This window comes from Podarcis filfolensis, assembly GCF_964270895.1.
Source record: "Podarcis filfolensis genome assembly, chromosome: 11".
NCBI lineage: Eukaryota > Metazoa > Chordata > Lepidosauria > Squamata > Lacertidae > Podarcis > Podarcis filfolensis.
In genome coordinates, this window is record NC_139613.1 from 27796177 (window position 1) to 27818874 (window position 22698).

The 22698-nt window shown below is 40.5% G+C and overlaps 1 long non-coding RNA gene across 5 annotated transcripts in view; it reads right to left on the reverse strand.

The window, feature by feature from the left end:
• Positions 1 to 22698, reverse strand: part of LOC310744691 — a 143071-nt gene that overhangs the window by 61415 nt on the left and 58958 nt on the right. The window contains exon 3 of one of the 5 annotated variants that reach the window (XR_014539657.1): positions 12440 to 12522. The exons of 3 other annotated variants lie outside the window; for them this stretch is intronic. This is a non-coding gene — a long non-coding RNA (uncharacterized lncRNA). Of the gene's footprint in view, positions 1 to 12439; positions 12523 to 20994; positions 21052 to 22698 lie in introns of all 5 variants that reach the window. One more of the 5 variants, XR_014539658.1, reaches the window with a different exon arrangement.

Sequence of the window (22698 nt, forward strand, 5' to 3'; positions counted from 1 at the left end):
TGCTCGTTGTGGCTTTTATTCCTCTTTTCTGGATATTTTATTGTTCTTTATCCCACAATTGATTCTACATGAGGTGCTCATAAAGGCTTTCATTATGGTCCTACGCATATTTATATCGCCAGACGTTTTGTCATGAGGAGACCTATGGTGGCAGAGAAAACAGCTAGAACATACAATTGGGTAGTTTAATACATTAAAAAACACTTCTGTTAAATATTAATACAATAACTTTTAATTCTATCAGTTTTTACAATAAGGGCCTTTTAAAATATATTAGTAAATTAAGGATTTATTTTTTTTAAGGGCCTTTGTACCCATTGGCAGAAAATGCTAGAAGGTGTAAACAAAATTACTTATTAGTCAGAAACTAAAAGGTAAAACAATGCTCTAATGCCTTTCCTCATAGCTCTACAACTAAACGGGGCTATATACTTTGTAAGCCACTTTGAGATACATGTGAAAGACAGCATAAATATTATTTAAATAAATACTTGTTTTTTTTTAAAAAAAGAAGTAACCCTGAAATTTGGGTAGCTGGATTATCCCTGAAGAAATACATCTCCCCAGTTTCCTCCCCAGGTGCCCCACAGTTGGAGAGGGGGCAGGGATTTATACAGATGTAAGAAAAGACTTCACACCAACATAAAATTAACACAAAATTAAAGCTGGTGCAAAAAGGTGACTAAATAATTTGATGATGAAAAAATATCAGAGACATGATGCCTGTAGTCAGCATGTACATTAGTCCTAGGCTATAGAAGCTTCTCCCTTGGGCAAAGTGGGCCACGGGCCTTTTAGAGGTGATATAACTGCAGTTAATAATTTAAGCCTACTTACTCAGGGGGACGCGGGTGGCGCTATGGTCTAAACCACTGAGACTCTTGGGCTTGCCAATCAGAAGGTTGGCGGTTCGAATCCCCGCAATGGGGTGATCTCCCATTGCCCAGTCCCAGCTCCTGCCAACCTAGCAGTTCGAAAGCACGTCCAAGTGCAAGTAGATAAATAGGTACCGCTCCAGCGGGAAGGTAAATAGCGTTTCCGTGCTCTGCTCTGGTTTCGGTGTTCCGTTGCGCCAGAAGCGGCTTGGTCATGCTGGCTACATGACCCAGGAAAACTGTCTGCAGACAAACGCCGGCTCCCTTGGCCTATAAAGCGAGATGAGCACCACAACCCGAGTCGTCTGTGACTGGACTTAACTGTCAGGGGTCCTTTACTTTTACCATTTTACTTACTCAGGAGTAAGCTCCATTAAATTCAATACAGCTTTCTTCAGAGCAGACAAGTAGGCACCAGACCCAACAGAACTGACTTGTTCATGTTGCAACCTTCTCACAACCAGCTATTCTGTGTTGAACCAATTTAAAAAAGCAAACCTAATTTATTTTCATGTCATTCATGATTCTCCTCTTCCGCATTTTGTCCTCACAACCTTGAGACATAGGCTGACAGCAAATTGCCCAAGGTCACCCAGGGAGCTTCATAGACGAGTGGTGATTTTAACTTTGGTCTCCTACACCCTAGTCCAGGCATGTCCAAAGTCCATTTTGGGGGCTAGGTGACTTTGAGCCAGTCACAGTCTCTCAGCCTAACCTACCTCGTAGGTTGTTGAGAGGATAAAATGGGGAGGAAAAGAACAATGTACACCTCCTTGAGCTCCTTGGAGAAAAGGTGGGATATAGTTGCAATAAATAAATAATAAATAGGTAAAGTAGTTAGATCAAACCTATCCATTCTTAAGGAAATCAGCCCTGAGTGCTCACTGGAAGGACAGATCGTGAAGCTGAGGCTCCAATACTTTGGCCACCTCATGAGAAGAGAAGACTCCCTGGAAAAGACCCTGATGTTGGGAAAGATAGAGGGCACAAGGAGAAGGGGATGACAGAGGACGAGATGCTTGGACAGAGTTCTTGAAGCTACCAGCATGAGTTTGACCAAACTGCGGGAGGCAGTGGAAGACAGGAGTGCCTGGCGTGCTCTGGTCCATGGGGTCACGAAGAGTCAGACACGACTAAACGACTAAACAACAAGGTACGTAGAAAATTGCAATGCTTTTGTGTCCACATCTTTGCAAGGGAGGAGTATGGGAAGACAACCAGAACAACTTGGACCTGCTCATGTGACCTCCTTATTCCCACCTATGCAGTGCTTTTTTCTGGGGGGGACACAGGGATATGCATACCCCTAAACATCTTTGGCAGATCTTGTCAAAGAAAGCAGGGGAGTGATTTTTACTGATTCTCTCTTTCCCCTGTATTCCCCAATGACACCTCTTGTGCTACTCTGGGAGGTCCCCCAAACCCCTGAAGCAGATTTTCAGGGGGCAGCAGGGGGAAGGAGGAATCAGGAAAATTGCCTTGCCCCGCTTGTACTGAAGTGAGCAAAACATCCACTGGGGCAAATGGACAATAAATCATAATGCTGGATGGAACCCATTAATTTCAATGCAGAACTACCTCTAAAAAGTGTTAAAGATACAGAAGCCCTATTTCAGAGGTCAATAAGCTGCTTTCCTTCAGATGGACTCCAGCTCCAAGCCATAAGGACAGATCATGCCATGGTCAATCAATATACCATCTAAAACTATAGTTCCTGGATTTTGGCCAGTAGAGATCCACTAGAAGAATTTTGCCTTTGCTTGAGAGTCCCATTTTGAATACATCTTCTGATTGTGAGCTCCTTGCCAGTTAATTCCTTAGTCCCTTGTACCACAGTGGCCCAAGGGGCTGTTGCAATGTTTTAAGCAGGTATTGATCAAGTTACTGCCTGCTGACCCAGTGTCAAAAGCTGTTGTTTTAATACCGGGGGGCATGACACTGTGCCCCTTCAGAAATTGTTGAGTTGTTGGACTCCAACACTCATCATTTCTGACCACTAGCCATGCTGGCTGGGGTTAATGGGCACTGAAGTCGAACAACATCTGAAGAGCCACAGGTTCCCCATGCCCTACTTCAATAGCTACAGGGTAGTAAGGCGTCATTTGGGAATAGTATGTTACAGTGGTTAATTTGTTTTACACACACACACACACACACACACACAGAAAGAGAGAGAGAGAGAGAGAGAGAGAGAGAGAGAGAGAGAGAGATGCTGCATGTGCTGTTTTGGTTGGATTCCAACAGAGCCCACTTTGCTGTTGTCAGTGATGGAGGAGAGTGAGAAAATAGGTTGCAAATAGGTGAAATACACTATTCCACGTAACACGTTTGTTTCCCAGGAACTGTTAAAACAGGAGCTACAGTTGCTAGTAACCTTATTTATGCCTTGAACGGGGTTGGACTAGATGACCCTTTTGGACCCTTCCAACTCTACAATTATATGATTATATTCAGCAATTCCACCCCAGATTTCTCTCTTCAAAGAGTGCTGGTGTAATTGCAAAGGAAATAAACTATCAAACAAAATGAGATCTATCTTCTTTTCTTATGCATCACAGGTCAAACATGAGGGTGGGGATCCATTATTTCTATGATAGTAGGAACATAAAGAGCAATGCTCTCTATTTGGGGCTAACTCTCAGGTTAGTCTGGAGCTGATGCAGAATGAGGCAATTAGGTTTCTTGTGGGAGCAAACTACCACCAGCATATAACACTGTGATTGCAGGATTTGCTTTGGCTGCCAATCTGCTAGCAGGTCAAGTTCAAGGTGTTGGTACTAATATATAAGGTCCTATACAGCTAAGGACCAGGTTACTTGAGAGACCACCTCACCCCTTATACTCCAGTGGATTGCTACAATCTGTGAGAGAATCTCTCTTGCAAGTTTCAAAGATGTCAGAAGCCCACTCGGCAATAACTTGGCTGTTCTGTGGAATAGCATTCCTGTCAAGACACCACATGAGCCCTCTAACTGCACTTTCTAGAAACAATTGAAGGCATTTTTGTTCCAGCAGGCTTTCCCAGCTGGATAAATGAGTCTTTGCCACAAGTGTCTATTTAATGTTGTTTTTGTTTTGTTTTATATGTATCGGGGTGTGTTTTTAACTGTACATTGCCTTGATACAGTTGTTTAGAATGTAATTAATAAATTATTGATACTAATAAGATTAAGAAAAGCTCCTCGGCCTTCCAAAAGGGCCCAGCTCCCCATCCAGAGCTCAGAGGGGAGATGCGTGACACCACTGGGCTGCTGGGGGAAGCAGGATAGGGCTAGCTGAAGGCACTCTTTTTAATATATGTTGGTGTGGCTGCTTGCTTGATCGCCTCTCCCTCCCCGATGGTCACAGATCCATTGCAAACACAGGAGGGCAACATAACGGCGGGCGAAGCTCCCTTTCACTCTGCCTCTCTTAGCCCCTCACCTTCTCCCCTCCCCAAGCCTAGCGGCCGGTTATTTGAAACCACACCCCTCCTCCCCGTAGGAAGGTTGCCTTGCCACAAGTGGCACAGATTTGAGGAGGAAAGCGAGTGGGGGAGGACGAGGGTGTCAAGAACACGGCAGGGGGGGAGAAAGAGGACGGGCTCACAAAGGTCTGGAGCAACTCCCAAATTTGGCCAGGAGTTTGCCCTCCCCCTAATTTCCCTTCCTGTTGGGGTTCTTCAGACCCAAAACAGTGGGGGCCCCGGTCCGTCATGCGCAAACACATGGCATGAGGACCCGAGCACATTATATCAAATTGTGACTCCTCAGCATTGCACGCCCGGGCCAAGAGACAAGCTCAACAAGTACACGGCCAATTTAATAATAATAATAATAATAATAATAATAATAATAATAAGGCCTTTCGGACAGTGCTGCAAGTAATTAGGAGGTGGGCAAAACTCAGTGTTACTCTGTGTAGACCCATTGAAATTAATAGACCCAAGTGACTCGTGTTCATTATTTTCAGTAGATCTACTCTGAGTGATCTAGCAAACTGGCATTGGCTACAACCCATAATCTAACATTTTAAATATTGTATTGTTTTTCCTGTTTTTTTGTGCACTACAAATAAATTATGTGCAGTGTGCATAGGAATTCGTTCATATTTTTTTCAAACTATAATCCGGCCCCCAACAGTGTCTGAGGGACAGTGAACTGGCCCCCTGTTTAAAAAGTTTGAGGACCCCTGCTCTAATTTCTTTGAATTGTGAGGAACTATAGAGTGTGGGGCATACTAAATGTTAAAATGCAGTTGACCTTTCCCCACTACAGAATACCTTCTGGGGAAACAATTTGCATTGGAAAAAAGATAGGGGAAGGGCATGCTTGATCCTTCCCCTAACAGATATGTTTCACTGAAATCTTCCCAGATTTTAACCCCACCAGTGTTCCAGGGCTGTGTTTAGCATTCCTCACAAACATGAGCCTGGATCCTTAGGGCATAAGTGTCTCCTTAAAGGTAAAGGTAAAGGTACCCATGCCCGTACGGGACAGTCTGGACAGACTCTAGGGTTGTGCGCTCATCTCACTCTAGAGGCCAGGAGCCAGCGCTGTCCGCAGACACTTCTGGGTCATGTAGCCAGTGTGACAAGCTGCATCTGGCGAGCCAGCGCAGCACACGGAACGCCGTTTACCTTCCCGCTAGTAAGCGGTCCCTATTTATCTACTTGCACCCGGGGGTGCTTTCGAACTGCTAGGTTGGCAGCGCGGGGGAGAGCACCCCAACGCGGGGACTCGAACCGCTGACCTTTCGATCGGCAAGTCCTAGGCACTGAGGCTTTTACCCACAGCGCCACCCGCGTCCCTTACTTTCTGGTATATTCTGGAGAGTATATTTACCATGCCTGAGACAGACTGCTTTCCCTTCTCCCTCACAGGTTTCAGTGTGTGCTCTGGCAAGCCACAGCCCATTCACTGAAGTGTAATCCTATCACAGAGACTGTTGAAGGGTAAGCAAGTTGCATCCTGGATAGCTCTATCTAAATGTCCACTCCTGAGAGAGGCCTCACACACTTGAGAAATACTGTTTCCACTGATTATAATGGAGCTTCTAAGTAGATGTGTTTTAGGCTGTATTTATAATGTCATAATATTGAGAAAGGGTGCAGTAGGAAGAATACCTGAGAAGCCCAGAACTAACACTCTTATTAGCAGTGTTCTAAATGTAACCCTCTCTCCTTTTCCTGATACAAAATAGTCCTATTTCCAGTTCCATCACTGGCCTGTTAAGTAATTTGCGAAAAGCTAACAAAGTCTGGCTACATCCTCATAGCGACTGTTTAAACCCATTACTTTTTCTTTTAATCAAATCGTTGTTGTGTCAAAATATACAATTCTCGCCATGAATCTCACTGGCTTGTTACAGTTCACCGGTTGACCTTGAAAATGTTTGCTCTCCTAAGCGTCTTTTCTCTGGCCTCCAGCTAAATTGCTCAAGACCAGGCCTGATCATTTTTCTATACACAGAGAATGCTGATTAACATAAACAAAACAGCTACCCTAACAGCAACAAAGAAACACTCAACGGGGTTTTTTAATGCCCTTGGCTGGGAATGCACTGCATATAGTGCATTTAATCTACTACTAGAATTAGAAAACTTGATATTTATATCAAAATGTCAAGAAATATTCCTAGAGGAATAAATGCAAATTCTTTTAAAAAAACCCTACCTACTATCCTTGTGTAAGTGATGAATCCCCATTTCCTTCCTTTTTAATGCTTCTGTGAAATATCTGAATTCGCTGGCTAACCAAGAAAGGGCAATGCAATACTGTTTGAACAAACATCCACTCACTAATATAAGGCAGTTGCGTAGGATTGTAAATGGGAAGTTAAGTGCCAGAGGCTATTTTCGTGGTTTAATGTATTAAGTAAATAAAAATGTATCTAAGATGTGGCCACACAATTAGTTTTGAGTTATTTATCTGGAGTTTGTATGGTTTAGAAAAACTCCATCTTCTTGGCTGATGCTGTCCTAATGCATTTAACTTCAGCCATCAGCTATGATTAAACACCTGCTGTTGTGGGGAAACAAAGCACGCTAATCCAATATGTATTTCTGACATCTTAAATATCACCCAGTCCCCTGACATCAGGCACAGCTTTTCAGCAGGATGGAATTCCAGAGCATATTTTTCTAATTTATGGATGGACAATAAATCAAAATTAAGCCTTGGGCAATGAAATATACATCAGTGCAGTATGAACTGACTGCAAACTAGGGCACAGAATAGCAGAGGGGAAAAGGGAGGTATTAATGGAATCCTGAGCCGCAAACACTGAAGTGAAAATGAAAGAAGTTCCTAGCATTTTATCTAATGAAAATGAAAAGGCAAAAAAGAGAACAAAAACAAAACAAAGTTCCTATTCTTCTGGGTGCACAGCTATTTGTGTAGAAATTTATCCCCCATTACCCTCCTTACCTCCATTTAAAACAGGTTTGAATTTGAATCAAATTCACCTTACCTCATATCAAGATAATTCAGATAGTAAAGCTTGAAATTTAAAATGTATTGTTTTATTTAGAAAACACTAAGAGAAACTCAGTGGCCCCAATCTAGTTCTAGCCACACAAGTGCAATGACTGTTCTCAGATAGGGACTGTTCTGCCCATCTACATCAAAGGGCACATTAAGGTGGTTCCACGGGACCTGGGTGAACATGTCAAGGTATCAAGATATGAATCTTTATCCACCCCAGCACTAATTTTCCTTACCTACATCAGAGTGACAACATGCGACTACGAATGAAAATTGAAAGAGATGTAAATTAGCAAAAAGCTATGGGAAGGACGTGCCTTACAAGCTACTGTCCAGCTCCTAGCCATACAGAAAACGGGTTCCTGGGAACTGCTTTCTATTTTGCCCTTATTAACCAGTTAACTCTTAGCCTTAGTTCAGCCAGTAAGTACAAGGTCCTATGCCAAGTTTAAAAACATAACACATCCCTGCAATTTTCTAGTTACTCCCTGATATTAGCTGGCACCTCAAGAAATAACTTACTTGTAATTAGTCTTGCTTTAGTTAGTGGTTCATTTGTTATATAAAATATTTACTTTACAATTTGACTTTAAGAGCATTCCTTGCTGTAAAATGCTGTTTAAAAATTCATTCCTTTGACTATAGCATCCCATACAACTGCAGACAATTAACAAATCCATTATCTGACTGCATGAGCCATTACACTTCCCCCCCCCCTCCCAAAGTCAAGCACTACTTTTGGAATTATTGACTTCCACTGACTGCATGGCAATTAAGGCATTGTTTCAAATCCACACATTTATTATAAGCTATTTTATAATACCTTAATGTTAGCATATATATTCTAATAAATTCCAATTATTTCTTTATTGTTTTGAACATGCAATGCTTTTTGGGCAGAAGGTCTGAATGTTTTAAACACTTAAGGACTCTCTTGCTTGTGTATGTATCTTTTGGAAGTCAGTCTATTCTCCCTGCCATTTATTTTTCAACAGAATTTTATTCTTAGGATATTTTATTGCATTAAGAGGACAGAATGGGGTGACTGATTTCAAAATACTGAATTTATGGGGGGAAAGGCTTGTTTGCATAGTGTGGTGGACATTATGCTACACAAAGGCCATAAAATTCAAAGCAGGTGCAATAGTGGCAAAACTCAAGGGGATAGCACCTATAGGCAAGCACAACTAGTCATGGGTAGCTAGTGGATCCCAGTCTTCAAACCAGAGATGCAGCTGGGTAATTTTAGACCCTGCCTACAGAATGAAAATTGAGCCTGCTCTGCTGTGGGAAGAGCCATGGCTCAGTGGTAGAGCACAGACTGCATGCAAAAGGCCAGAGAGCACCACTGAGAGAGAGACTATTGTCTGATATCCTGGACAGTCATTGCAAATGAGTGTAGGGTAGCCTTCTATAGCCTTGTGTCCCCAGATGTTGTTGGACTGCAACTCCCATCATCCCCACCCAACTTAACCAATGGGCAGGGATAATAGTAGTTGCAGTTCAACATCCAAGAGGAAGAATACCAATGTAGACAGTTCTGAGGTGGGCGGACCAACAGACTATCCAATAAGGCAGTTTTTCTGATTCTGGAAAACCCACACCACTTGGTGGTATTTCTTGTCCCCAGTATGTAGAAATAATTTTGTCTGGGCAGGCATTCTTTGCACCCCATCTGAAACACTGATTGAGGAGGAGATATCTCAGCAAATCAATGATTACATCTGAAAGCAGTCTATGATATTTTATGTCTGCTATTTAATTATATATTGGTTAAGCTTCAGTATTTTACACAGCGACTTTTATTCCCACAAATCCTATATTTATACTACAACCATTTTTTGAATGGCATTTGAATGACAATGCTGAGCTGCGCATAAGCTCTCATTCCTCTACTAAAAGTATTTATTATGCAGAAAAGCTTATCATTGCAGGGTGGAGGAGACAGAGCCGGGGCAAAGATGGCATGCTCCTGGGTAGGCAAAGGAATTCCTCAGTTTTGGCATCTCTCAAATATAACCATTGTACAATACTAAATCAATTGATTTTACTTCTAGAAATACCACAGAATAAACAAAGACTATATGAAAATAATAGTATTATGCCATTACAGATCACGACAGGCCATTCCTGTACCATACAAAAGTGCCTCACTGCTTAGCATTAGATGCTGCATTTGCACCCCCCTCCTCCTGACCAGAGCAGAGTAGTCAAGCCAGCACAAGGTATAACAGAGTGGTTGGACACCAGAAAAGGAGTTTGACAAGGCTGTCACATCTGCTCAATATTTATACAGAAATAATAATGTGTATTGCTGTTGATGGTTTCCATAGTGGTATTAGCATTGGCAGAAGGAGATGTAATCTCAAGGATGCTGATGACATCCCTATTGCTGAGTCTGTGGTTTCTTGTATCTGAAAGCAAGAGGCTGAAAAGTAGGTGCTAAGAATGACAGTCGAGAAGGAGCATATTTCAACAGCATTATTAGATGGAAATGAATATGGTAACCATGTAAGAGAGTTTGACTGCCAAGATTCTGTGGAGAACAGAAATGGCAACCCTCTTTCTGACATTGAAGCCAATGGTTATTAGTATCTTCCATGTTTCATTTTCTGTAACAGGGTTGCCAACAACCAATATTGAAGGATCCTAATGTGCCATGTATTTCTGCAAGGCAGGTAGATATTCATTAGGTGTAGGATATTTTGTCATTACAGTATTGTGAAAGCCACATTTTCCTTTTCTTGGGCGGGGGGGGGGATTTCTGTTAATGGCAACTTTAACTTAGGGTCAGTCAACTTTCTTGGAAGGAAAGCAGATGCAAGGTGCACTTTGATTTCGTTATGATGAAAGGCTTGCTATTGCCTTGAAAAACAACATGTAAATGGTTTTCTTCAGAAATGTGCCTTTGATCTTCCAAAAGAGAAAAACAAGAACTAGGGATTGTCAGTTAATAATTGGGGTGCGCTACCTTTAAACAATCATTCTTTATTCCTTAATTTCCAAAAGATGGTATGTACCTGCATATCTGTGCTAGTGTGATAAAGTTAAAATATATTTACCCTATTGTTATTTATTTATTTACTTAGGACTTACATATCATGTCTTATATATGCCGTTGCAGGCAGGCTTACATTTTCAAAACACACCACAGAATAGGGAAGCAAAATGGTTAAAGGTCTATCAAAGTAAACTGAGGAGTAGCAGTAGAAAACTAGAATTGTTCATAATTATATGAAGCTTGTTCTACTGGTTATTGACAGAGAGAGTGTGCTAGTCAACACTATTACATATCAATGCAAATAAAAACCAGGCTTACATCTTAAGTAAAATTCAAGTCTAGTCATAAGGCCAGAGTTTCATACCACTTCTGTTAATAACCTAGGTGGGTCTTGCATTAGCTTTATAGGTGGTGAAATTCACCTGATACCTGCAAGTTCTTTACTATAATTCAAGAACTGCTTATATTAGCATGTAGTTCAATCATGAATGCCTCAATGTACAGATTTCAACTCAAAGAGATGAAGATCAACATAGAGAGATGCAGCTACTGTCAAAATGAGTTAAGCCCAGAGTGATGATGATGACAATATCTTAGCCTGTAAGAACATGACAAGTGATTGAAGGAAATATCAGCTGATTCTAGAAACTTGAAGATTTCACTCATCCTCCATGTCTATATTTCCTGGCAGATAGAGAGAGATGTTGGTATTCACCAGGGAAATTACTATCTACTTTGTTGCTGAAATTTTGACATTGTGTTTGAAAATGAGCTACAGCAAAGAGTTCACTAGAACAGGGTCAACAACCTAAGTGTGTACTGTTATAGGACAGTAGAAATGAACTGTGGTTTCAGTTTAGACAAAGAATTAAAGAATTAAATACTGGAAAATAGATTAAAGGCTAGCCAAATTTTTTGGCAGTTGACCATATACGCCTGTCATTTACTTTTATGTTTTACAGTTTACAATGATCTGATAAAAATCCAAAAGGTAGGCAGAACCTTACTTGATTGTTTACTCAACTTACACTAAAGACAAAGTACAAAAATGTTTTGGGTTTTTATAGTTACTATTGGGGGCGGCTTATTTTCTTTATCCTCTCATGGGTTGGGGTTTTGTTTTTTTGCATTTCAGAACTGTACAATAACCTTCAACATAAAATTCAAATTATGTAACCACCCTGAGTTAAACATGGATTCTTGGAAGTAAATTTCACTTTTTTCAATGGACTAAGTACTTAGGAATGCAACATAACGAAGCTATTCAAATCTTCTTGATTTTACAGCAACACTTATTTAATAGCTAAAATACATTGTAATATTATTAATATGCCAGGTAGTAGAATGGGATCAGTTTATTCCTTATAGTATTATTTTATTTTGACTAATCTTGTCTAAATTACAGCCCATCCCTATAATTCTGAGATGGAAAAATATTTTAGATTCGGGTACCTGTGTGTACCTGTGTGTGGGTGAAATGTTATAGTGGGATTACTTAAGAGTTTAAGGCTACTCCAGGATGTTGTGAGTCACTAGTACTATGACGCCACTATGAAGACTTAACGTGACACCTAAATGCATGAATAAGGGAGTGAGAGAATGGTGAGACAGTTCATGGAGATGAGTACCTAACAGCCTTATAACACAACTTTATCTGAAAATACTAGTTAGTAACATGTTACAAGCAACAAAACAAGAAAGAATTGTTTCATTTTGTCTTGCTTAGGGTACCACTGTAGCGATGCTGTGATGCTACAAATATGTACTACTATTGGGTTGAGAATATTGGTGGGAATGCCTTCCCCTTCCTTCCTTTATAGCATTTTTTTACTACTTTTCAGCTGATAAAGGTTCTCAGAATGGCTTACAAAGATAAGATCAATACAGACTTACAATCAAAAGATTTGAACCTGCCTATACAGTCATACCTTGGAAGTTGAACGGAATCCGTTCTGGAAGTCCGTTCGACTACCAAAACGTTCGGAAACCAAAGCATGGCTTCTGATTGGCTGCAGGAAGCTCCTGCAGCCAATCGGAAGCCATGGAAGCCACGCCAGACACTCAGTTTCTGAAAATAGTTTGAAAACCAGAACACTCACTTCCGGGTTTCGATCGTCCGGGAGCTGATTTATTCAAGAGCCAATGTGTTTGAGATCCAAGGTACGGCTGTATTCCAGAATATCTGGAAAAGATCTGTTTCAAGTGCCACTTTCTCAGGATGTTTTATGAGTGAGTGCCAAAGGCAGAGCTTGCTCTCTGTTGTAGCAACACAACTGTGGAACATACTGTTCTGTTCCATTTGGAATGGCTTTATCTGTTTTTATGATTGCATATTCTATTGTTATAACCCACCGTGGGACCTTATGGTGAAGGGCAGGTAACAAGTTTTATGAAATAAATAAATAAAAATGCCTCCTAATAAAGCTCACTAGACTACAGCTGTTGTGATTTCAGTGGTGCAGAGAAACCTATTTATTTCAGGGGGTGGGGAATGTATAGTTTGTTTACATTTTCTCTGTTATTTTAATATATGTTTAATAAAAATATTTTTATTCCTCTAGTCATTTTTTATTGTTTCCACATCAACTTAGGCTGAAATCCTATTAACTCACTTGGGAGTAAGCCCCACTGAAGACAATGGGGCTTACTTTTGAGAAGAAACGTAGAGGATTGCACTGTCAATTTTTATAGAATGAATACTTTAACATTTTATATATATATAAGCATTCTAAAGGGCTAAATAATTTTCTTGCATGAATTTGTGAAACAATGAAATTTTGATTTTCCACATCACATTAATTCCGCTTCAATTCATTTCACAGAAAATGTATGCCAGTGTAGATGGAACTAGAATAAAGTTCATTTTCCCAAAAGTTATACATTTACATTGCCCAAGTTTGTTGTTTTGTAACTGACTCAGTTGTGAAATTTACGGACAGCCATTTAAATCTGGACTAGGCTGGTAATGGCTGAAAGTTGTAGCTAGCTGACAGCTGTTCAGGGACCTGTGTGCAATGAGTTGGCAATTTCAGTTGAGTCACTATCAGACAAAGTAATGGTAGAAACTGGCATCCTTTATGGCATTTTCAGCAGAAGGGCCAAAGCAGCAATGGGCATGATGACAAATGACCACCTTGCCTCTTGGCCTATAATCAAGGCTAGAACCAAGCATTTAATCTGGGCCACACTGTTCATCCAGAGCTTTCCCTGTGACTGCTGGTATAAAAGAAAGCATGAGATCTCTAGCTTAAAGAGAGCTTACAATGTTCAATACTCCAACTTCTGAGCCTCATATGGCCCTGATTTTGTACCCCCCACTCACTTTGTCCCCTGCTCAATTACTCTCCCTTTCCCTAGACTCGCTGATATCTTGCACCAATGCTTTCAGCAGAATTGGTCTTGGAGATGTTTGTTTGTTTGTTTGTTTGTTTGTTTGTTTGTTTATAGACATTTATGGAACACCCATGGTATTTCTTCATTTGTGCTACACCACCAACATCAAGACCTGCTGTTTAGGATATTTGGAAATACATTTCTGACAGTTGTGGATTGCTGCGTCAATCCACTAGTGGCTGTATGTGTATGACAGAAGGTTTCTACATGCATGTCCCTAATGGATGGGGAATCGAATGTGCAAATAGATCACACGTGAGTATACCGGGTAGTGCATTCAAAGCCCCTTGTGGAAAAGCTCAAAAAAATGAACATCCTGCAGATCAGCAGTACTGGAGGTGGTACAAGAGGTTTGGATTCACTCATTCCCCCTGCCAAACAGCTGATCAGCAGGATTTTAGCTTTTTAAAAGTGAGCTGTGCACACTGTGTTGGACTGGAGCCTGGATTATTAAATTGTCAAGAGTGCCAATTTGGCTTCTTCATACACCTTGACTTCCTAAACTCACCAATCCCAACTCATTTATCTCTTTTATGGAAAAATAACTTAAAACTATTTGTTTCTAGTTAAGATGCCAAAACATTATACAGATTTAGTCTAGAAGGAAGCATGTGTTTCAACACACATGCAAACAAACACATTTGTGCTTTGAGTTTAACAGCTCAGTTTTTTAAAAAGTTTATCTTGCTGTAAACTTCTTTTATTTAATTAATTCCCTCACTTCACATTTTTTTGATCCTCAGTACAACAACACAGAAAACTTAACTGTAGATAATACAGTCAGAACTCATTTTACATCAATAATGCGGAAAACACACACTTAGCCAAAAAAACTGCAAGAAAATAAATTCTTCTCCCACAGGAGCATTGCAGAAATAGAGTACTTGACTGGTGTCTCAAAGAGCACCACTTAAACTTCCTCATAGGAATGAATAGAAGACAAAGAACAAAAATATCAGTGATAAATTGTAATGAACAATAACGGGCAAGGAACAAGTACTACCGAAACAGATATCACAGCACTGTCGAACTGGAGCCAGAAATCTTGAATGAGCCTTCCCACAGTACTTTGCCAATCCCACAGTGCACGTGTATGTGTGTGCGCACACACACACATGCGCGCACACAGTGCTTGTGGCACATACCTTGGAAAACAGATATGTTTTAATTCTATGATCTGTTCAAAATGTTTTATCTTCGCTTCTTACCGTTCAAAAAGAAAATGGCCTTTGCACCACCAATTATATATGTTGACAAGATGGAAACTATAACCAATGAAAGGGAGAAATTAAATAATTTCCTATTTACCAAATAGAATATACATTGTCTTGATAAAGACACATATAAGGTAAATCACTTTGAGGTGCCTCATTGGAAACACTTTATAAATGTAATAACAACAAAAACAATACGGTGTCCATTTTATAACTGCCTATGACAGTAAACATACTGATTCCCCTTTTGCCAAACCAGTGTGGCTTAGTTGATCGAGTGTTGTACTTGACTTGGAACTCCTGCTTTCAGATCTGTGTTTAATTATGACCTCCCTGGATGGTATTGAGCTCTTAACCACTCTCAGTTCCTTAACACTTGGAATATCTGTTAATCTGTTTGACAAGGCTGGAGTGAGAACGGAAAGCACTTTTCTTCACCTGTCCTTGGGTTGGGGCAGCCCAATGTTTCATATCAAGTGGGCCACAAGAGTACTTCAACACAGAATCCACGGGCTGCACAATGCCTTGTCACACATGAAAAGGGTGGGGAGCAAGGGCAAAATTTGACACACACACACACACACACAAGCCCTCGTCCCAGAGCCCTCCCACCTCTTTCACAAAGCAGGGAAAGCACTAGCTAGGTTTTGGGAAGGAGGCAGGAAGACTCTAGGTCCCTGTCAGAGCCTTCATATCTCCTTCCCAAAGCCCAATTCCTCACTTACCTGGTCTTGGTAGGCAGCACGAGAGCTGGGGGCATCAAAAGGGCCACCCAAAAAAAAGCCTTAGGGACCACGTGCAGCCCTTGAACCATGTGTTTGACCACCCTGCCTTGGGTGTAATTGGCATCACAGTGGAGCTGTGACAAAACTCCCACAGATATTAATTACCCTTTGGTATTTTTATATTAGTACCTCAGTGGCTGGTGTGTCTCTCTCTTCTTGTCTTTGCTGTTCGTTCCCCCATTCCTTCCTACAGCACTTTGCCTTCTCCTCTGGTTTAATCTTCCAATCTCTTCTGTCCCCTTCCTCTCCCTTTGGAGTAGGCCCTTCTTAGTGCACATTAACATGTGTCATGAACATTAATGAACAACTCCAGAAGAAAGGAAAAGAGGAAAGGAAAGGGAAAAAAGCAGTTCAGCACTGCTGTCAGTTTTTAACTAATTCCTGCAGACAGCCCTGAATTCCATGGTGTTGGTTACAGCTGTGAAATCGCGATAAGCTAAGGCCCTGCTGTGTTCTCTACCTTTTCATCAGTTTGTGCATGGCCTGAATGTTGAACAGTCACACCATGTTGAGAAAGACTAAATTCTTGTCATAGCCTTTGAAAAGAGAACCTATGTGAACAGTTCCTCTTTTTCAGGGAACAAGCTTCCCAACATAGTAGGTCTATAGTAAAACTGATTTTGCTTAATTAGCTATTCTCAAGAAGGAGGAAAGCTTTATTTAACATTGTACCAAGTTATTTTCTTGTGTGAGTCATATTTTGTAACTTGCTATTATAGAATGCCCAGGTGACATAGCAATCATCAGCTGGAAACACACATGCATTCAATATGGGAGACAATATTTAAAAGAAACTGAAATAGTAATGTATAATTATTCTAACTAGGATTATCACTTGCTTAAAGTGATCTTAACCAACATCATATGAATTTTAGAGGATTAGATTAAATATGCAGGTGAGAAAAAGAAGTTTTTTCACCAGCACTCCACACTTTGGCATAAGTGGTAGATGATTTTATCTACCTAGGTTCCACAATAACCAAAACCTCTCCATCGATGCTGAGCTGGACAAGCAATGGCTCACCTCTCTAAAAGGGTATGGGAGAATGTGATGCTAACATCCAATACCAAGATGAAGTTCTACCAGCCTTGTGTGTTGAGCATGCTGCTTTATGAAAGTGAGTCATGGGCAACTTACAACTGCCAGGAGCAATGCCTCAATGCCTTCCACATGTACTGTGTCAAGAAGATTTTGGGCATCACATGGCAGGACAGAGTCTCAGACAAAGAAGCGCTCTCCCAAGCTCACATTCCCAGCATGTTCACACTCGTTTTGATCCACAGCCCCCTTCACGACTACCATATCACCCTTACTGATGTAAATCACTTCGAATTGGAGGGTTTTTTTACAATTAACTGTTCTATAAATGTTATGCAATGAATAAATGTTAGTAGGCCATGGAGATTTCTTCAGTGGCAGTGAGGGTGCATCAGCTGTTGCAGCTCCTGCTCTGAGTTCAAACTTCTCTCTCAAGCTTCAGAAGTGCGATCTGATACTTTCTACGGCCCTTGGGATGCCCTCCCACCCCGGAGACCACAGGACTGCGGTGTTAATCAATTTCTATGCTGCCTTTCAGCGCTAACAACAATAAAAATAAATCAGTAAGTAAGTAAGTAATCAAACACAAACCAGTCTATAGCTCCTTCCATCCTCTCTTGTAGGACCCATCTTTTTGGAATTATCTCCTAAGGGAAGGATAGTTGCTGTCAACCTAGCTATTCTTTTGTGCCAGGCAAGGATTATTTTAAACATCCAGGCATTTAATACATTTTAGTGTCATGAATGGTTTTTAGATTTGCATTCATGCAATGAATGCCACATTTAGCTTGGCACTGAGTGCTACCACACCATCAAGTCTGCCTTGCTCAATTTGAATGAAGTTTATAAATTTAGTAGGTAGAACTACAGGATTGAGAGTGAACTAAGGCAGATGTCTGTGCAGCACCCCTAATATATTAGCCTGTATCAACAGGTTTACAAAAAGCCACAAGCTGAAAGCAACAGAGCAAAGCACACCATGGCAGTAGAACCTTAAGTCAAAGAGATACCATGAATTGCTACTTGTGTGAACAAATCATAACATGAAGGGGGGGGGACTTAAGTTTTTGATAACTATAAACTTCATTATAGTCAGCAAAAGTGCTTGTCACTGACGTTTAATTGTATTCAGTTTATCTATTAATATTAATATTATACACAGATCTGCCAGCCAGTATTCTAAATGCCTACTTTGCCTTCAGTTTTGCCGAATAAGCAATTTAGCTCCCTTCCATTGTGTTCAATGTCGCAGCGTTTGCAGTAGTATTTCAGAGCATTGATTAGTTTGTGCTATGCTAATTTTTAGCACAAAGGGAGAATTGATTTACTTCAAGCTTGGCCTGTCTTAGCACTGAACTGGAAATAAGTCCATCGGAAATATGGAAAATGAGCAGTCACGTTAACAGCTGGATAAATGACTTGACATTTGTGAGCTATAAAGTATTCGATGGATAAAAAGGATTTACCAATTAAAATAAAACATCAACCCTCCCATTATTTAGTAAAGGAAAAACAATACTGATTGTGGATTTCTATATAAACCTCTGAATGGATAGTTCACATAACAGCAGGTAGCATCAACTGTATAATTCAGCCACTACTTTGGGGGCATGCAACTTTGCTTTTCTTAATGGAATACATGTTTGATACACTAATAGCTCTGTTTTTGGTTGCTAGCTATCTGAAGTGACTGGTACCCTGATTCTATGGATAAGAATGGCTGAAAGTGGACACCAAAATGCATTGGCCATCATATCACTGTTATCTCTAGCAGCATCTTATTGCAAGAGAATTGGGACAGGTCTGTTATACCCTCCCCCCATTTATGTGTGGGTTACATTCCAGGTCATCATGGACATCAGAGAGGCACTGCACCCTCTTCCAGTGCTGAACATGATGCACATATGCACAGTTGTGAATGCACTGAACGCAAGCAAATTGAGAATTGCCTGTACTTTGCTGTGTTTCAACACAAATGCAAATTGCTACTATGTTATAGAAGATATATTTGTTGGTTTTCTAGCAGGTGAGCATATAACATACTACATACATAAGTTTCCCCACTCTTGTTGTCACTCTTATGTACATCCCATTTCAGTTTCTGTTGTTCAACCCTTCTGGGTTTCTAGAATCTGAGCTTGAAAGAAAATCCCAGATGCATGGTCACCTGAAATGCTGCTGGACACCAAGAAAAATATAAACTATTTGTTCAGGTTTGTGTAAAGCTGGTATCTTAAAATCCCTCAAACAGCACAGCCATGCAGAACATGGACCTAATCTACTGGCAACAGGGAAGTAGGGACCAGATTTCCTAACTGTTCGAGAAGAGATGGAAAGCTCTGTCCTGTTTGTTGATAATAGTGGGGTTTGTTCTGCTGGTTCTTGTTTTGTTTTGTATTATTTGCTAAGCAACAGATTGAAGGTCTAAGAAAAGTGAAAGCAGGGCATTAATATTGTTAAGCCTGTCATTCCTCTGTGCAGCGAGATGTTTCAGAACCATGTACAAATATACAAGTTGTGTATAAATGGAAACAGCCAACATGTTACCCTCCAAATGTTGAACTACATCTCCCATCAGCGCCAGCTAGCATGGCCAGTGGTGAGGCCTGATGGGAGTTGTAGGTGAACAACATCTGGAAGGCACCATATTAGCTACCACTTCCTTAAGCACTGCAACAGACTTGAAGGAGGTGGTATAATGCTTAGTTCTTGGGCATGGTAATCCAAGGAAAAGCATTCAGTATGGAGAAAATATGCATGAATAATAAGGGGGCCTTCAGGAAAAGTGAAACAGTGTAACATTTTTTGCAAAATATTATGAACAAAACTTGGATGTGTTCACACCTATTTTATTTTTTAAAAAGTAGTTTAATTTCACAGTACTTTATGACAGTCAACTGTGGATGCACAACAGTGAGCGATTTACTCCCCACTGTTTCTTGAGAAGTACAGACACCGTTATTTGCCTCAGTTCCTCAGACTCCTTTCCTGGGAAAATTATTTTAGGCATACGGATCTCTCCTACATCTCCCACAGTGAAGAAAGACTGATGCAAATAATTCATTTAGCTTCTCTGGATTCTCCTTGTCCTTCTTTAGCACACTTGTTACTCTCTTGCCATCTGAAGGTCCAACCACCTCCCTGTCCAGTATCCTGCTACTAATGGTATCTTTATGTGCTCCTCAATTTTATTTTTGTATCTGTTATTATCTACTTGTTTGCATGCATTTTGAGATCTGCTTTGTTCTCATTGAAAAAGACTTCAGTATTTTGAAGGAAGCCTTCTTGCCTCTAATAGCTACCTTAACTGTGCTTAACCATGCTGATACCTCCTGATCTGCATTATGTGAGTTTGCGTGTGTATTTAACAGAAGTCTTCCACAAAGACAATCTTCTGCAAAACCTTCACATTGTTGTTATTTTTAAAGACTGATGCATATTGCAATTATATTTCAGACTTGTCTTCGGAATGCAACAATCTGTGGAAATGGACATTCTCATATGGAATGGGCTGAAAGAAACAAAATGGCTAAATAGTGCTCACTTGAAGAGCAAACAGCAGCAGGGGGTGTGACGACAGACAACACCCACTGAAATGCAACCACATTTGTGACAAACCACCCACCCAAACCTGGGATTTTGGTACTAACAAGTTTGCACATCAACAGTAGACGCAAATGTATAACCAATTATTTTTATTGGATTAAATGTAACAAAAGCACAGGTTGGTATTCTGATGTGGAAACACTGCATAAAACTTGCATAAAGTTCTGAGATTCTATGACAAACTTATCTGAAACCACACTAAAAACATGTATTTGGCTCTAATTAAGCCTTTGGTACCAAACCTGCTCCTGCCAACCTAGCAGTTCGAAAGCACGTCAAAGTGCAAGTAGATAAATAGGTACCGCTCCAGTGGGAAGGTAAACAGCATTTTCGTGAGCTGTTCTGGTTTGCCAGAAGCGGCTTAGTCATGCTGGCCACAGGACCCGGAAGCTGTACGCCGGCTTCCACGGCCAATAAAGTGAGATGAGCACTGCAACCCCAGAGTCAGCCACGACTGGACCTAATGGTCAGGGGTCCCTTTATCTTTTTTACCAAACCATATTTTCTTAATTACAGGCAGGCAACATAAGGCTTGCAGGCTGCATCCAGTTTTTCCCAACTGAGATAGCTGCATTAGTTTAGAAATCAAAGCTGAATGAAAAGCAAAAGGTACTTACAGCATATGTAATCTGTAGAGCCCGAAAGGCCCCTCAGGCGTTATCTAGTCCAACCCCCTGCAATACAGGGATCACAGGTGAAGAATCCCTGGCAAGTAGATGAAGGAGGTCAACCACCTTCCAAGGGAACCAAGCCATTTCACTGTCGAACAAGTTGCCCTGTCATTTTACCAGGAAAAGCTTTAACAGGCTGGATGCAGCCATTAGGCAAATCAGTCTCCCTTGCTCCAAGGTTGCCCCAAAATCAACAAAGGTTGTTTAGGATGTGAAGCTAGCCATACAATTATGCTGCTTGTGGGACTCCACTTTATTGAAACAGTCCTGTAAAATCCACATTTCCAGGTACACAAGATACATCATGCAAAACGTCATTTAATAATCTAAGGTGTTTTGTGCAATCTGTCATCCTATTGCGCAGATGTTTTTGAGCAAGTGGCTGTGATAAAAAGAAAACCCACACAGAGAGAATAAAAGTATCCTTTTCGCCTGGATGCCAACAGTGGGCAAAAACAGTCATATGAATTTGCCTCTAATCTGTAATTTTAACACACAACCTTTTATTTGGTACTGATTAAGTTGATCTCTACTCTTCTTTTCTCCAAAATCCTCTTCTCTAATTGTATTTGTTGCTTGAGTAACAAATGTTCACCAGAACATTCAATGCTAAATTCTCAGTGCTGTGGTTTTTGAAGAGTGGAGAAAGGAAACTACATGGAGTTTTGTATACCAATGGGAGATATTGCATGTAAACCTGAGGAAATTATGCTGGCATTGTTTAAGGAGCTCAGATAGCTACATTTAGAATAGTGCACAATTTCAGTCACCTTATTACAAAAGGATGTTCCAGGAATGGAGAATGTACAGCAGGCGGTAACAAGATGCATACAGGGATTTGAGGCTCTTAGTTATTCAGCAAGTTATCCTTCAGCAAACGAGAGATTAAGAGGGAACCTCATTAAAGTATAGAAAATTCCAAGGGGAATAGTGAGGATAATTGTTTCAAGGCAATTTGAGATAGTGTCAAATACAAGAACAAGGGGGCACCAACTTTTGATAAAGAAAGAACTTCAAGCAGACAGTTTTTACATAGAGAGTAAATTATGTACTGCAATGAATAAATGATCAAAAGCTTCTAAAATAAATAGCTACAGACCTTTTAGAAATCAGCCAATATGAGTTCTGTATTTCAAAATGTATGCTTCTAAGATCCAAGTTTTTATTATGTTTGTTTCATCCTTTACAGCTACCTAACCAGCCACCTTGCATATTTATATGGATATCCCCATTCTGATCTCAAAAACAAAGACTATCAGTGCAATGGGAAAGGTATTTTTTAAAAGTAAAAAGATCAGGAGGTTGGAGCACTTTCCATGTGAAAAAAGCCTATAGTGTTTTGTGCCTTTTAATTTTAGAAGGAGATGGTTAACAGTACAATCCTATGCATGCCTACACAGAAGTAGATGCAAGTGAACTCAGTGGGGTACCAGGCAAGTAAGTACGTACAGCTTACTGCTGTAATCCTTATCCTACACCAGGGGTCAGCAAACATTTTCAGCAGGGGGCGGGTCCACTGTCCCTCAGACCTTGTGAGGGGCCGGACTATATTTTGAAGAAAAAAATGAACGAACTCCTAGGCCCCACAAATAACCCAGAGATGCATTTTAAATAAAACCACACATTCTACTCATGTAAAACACCAGGCAG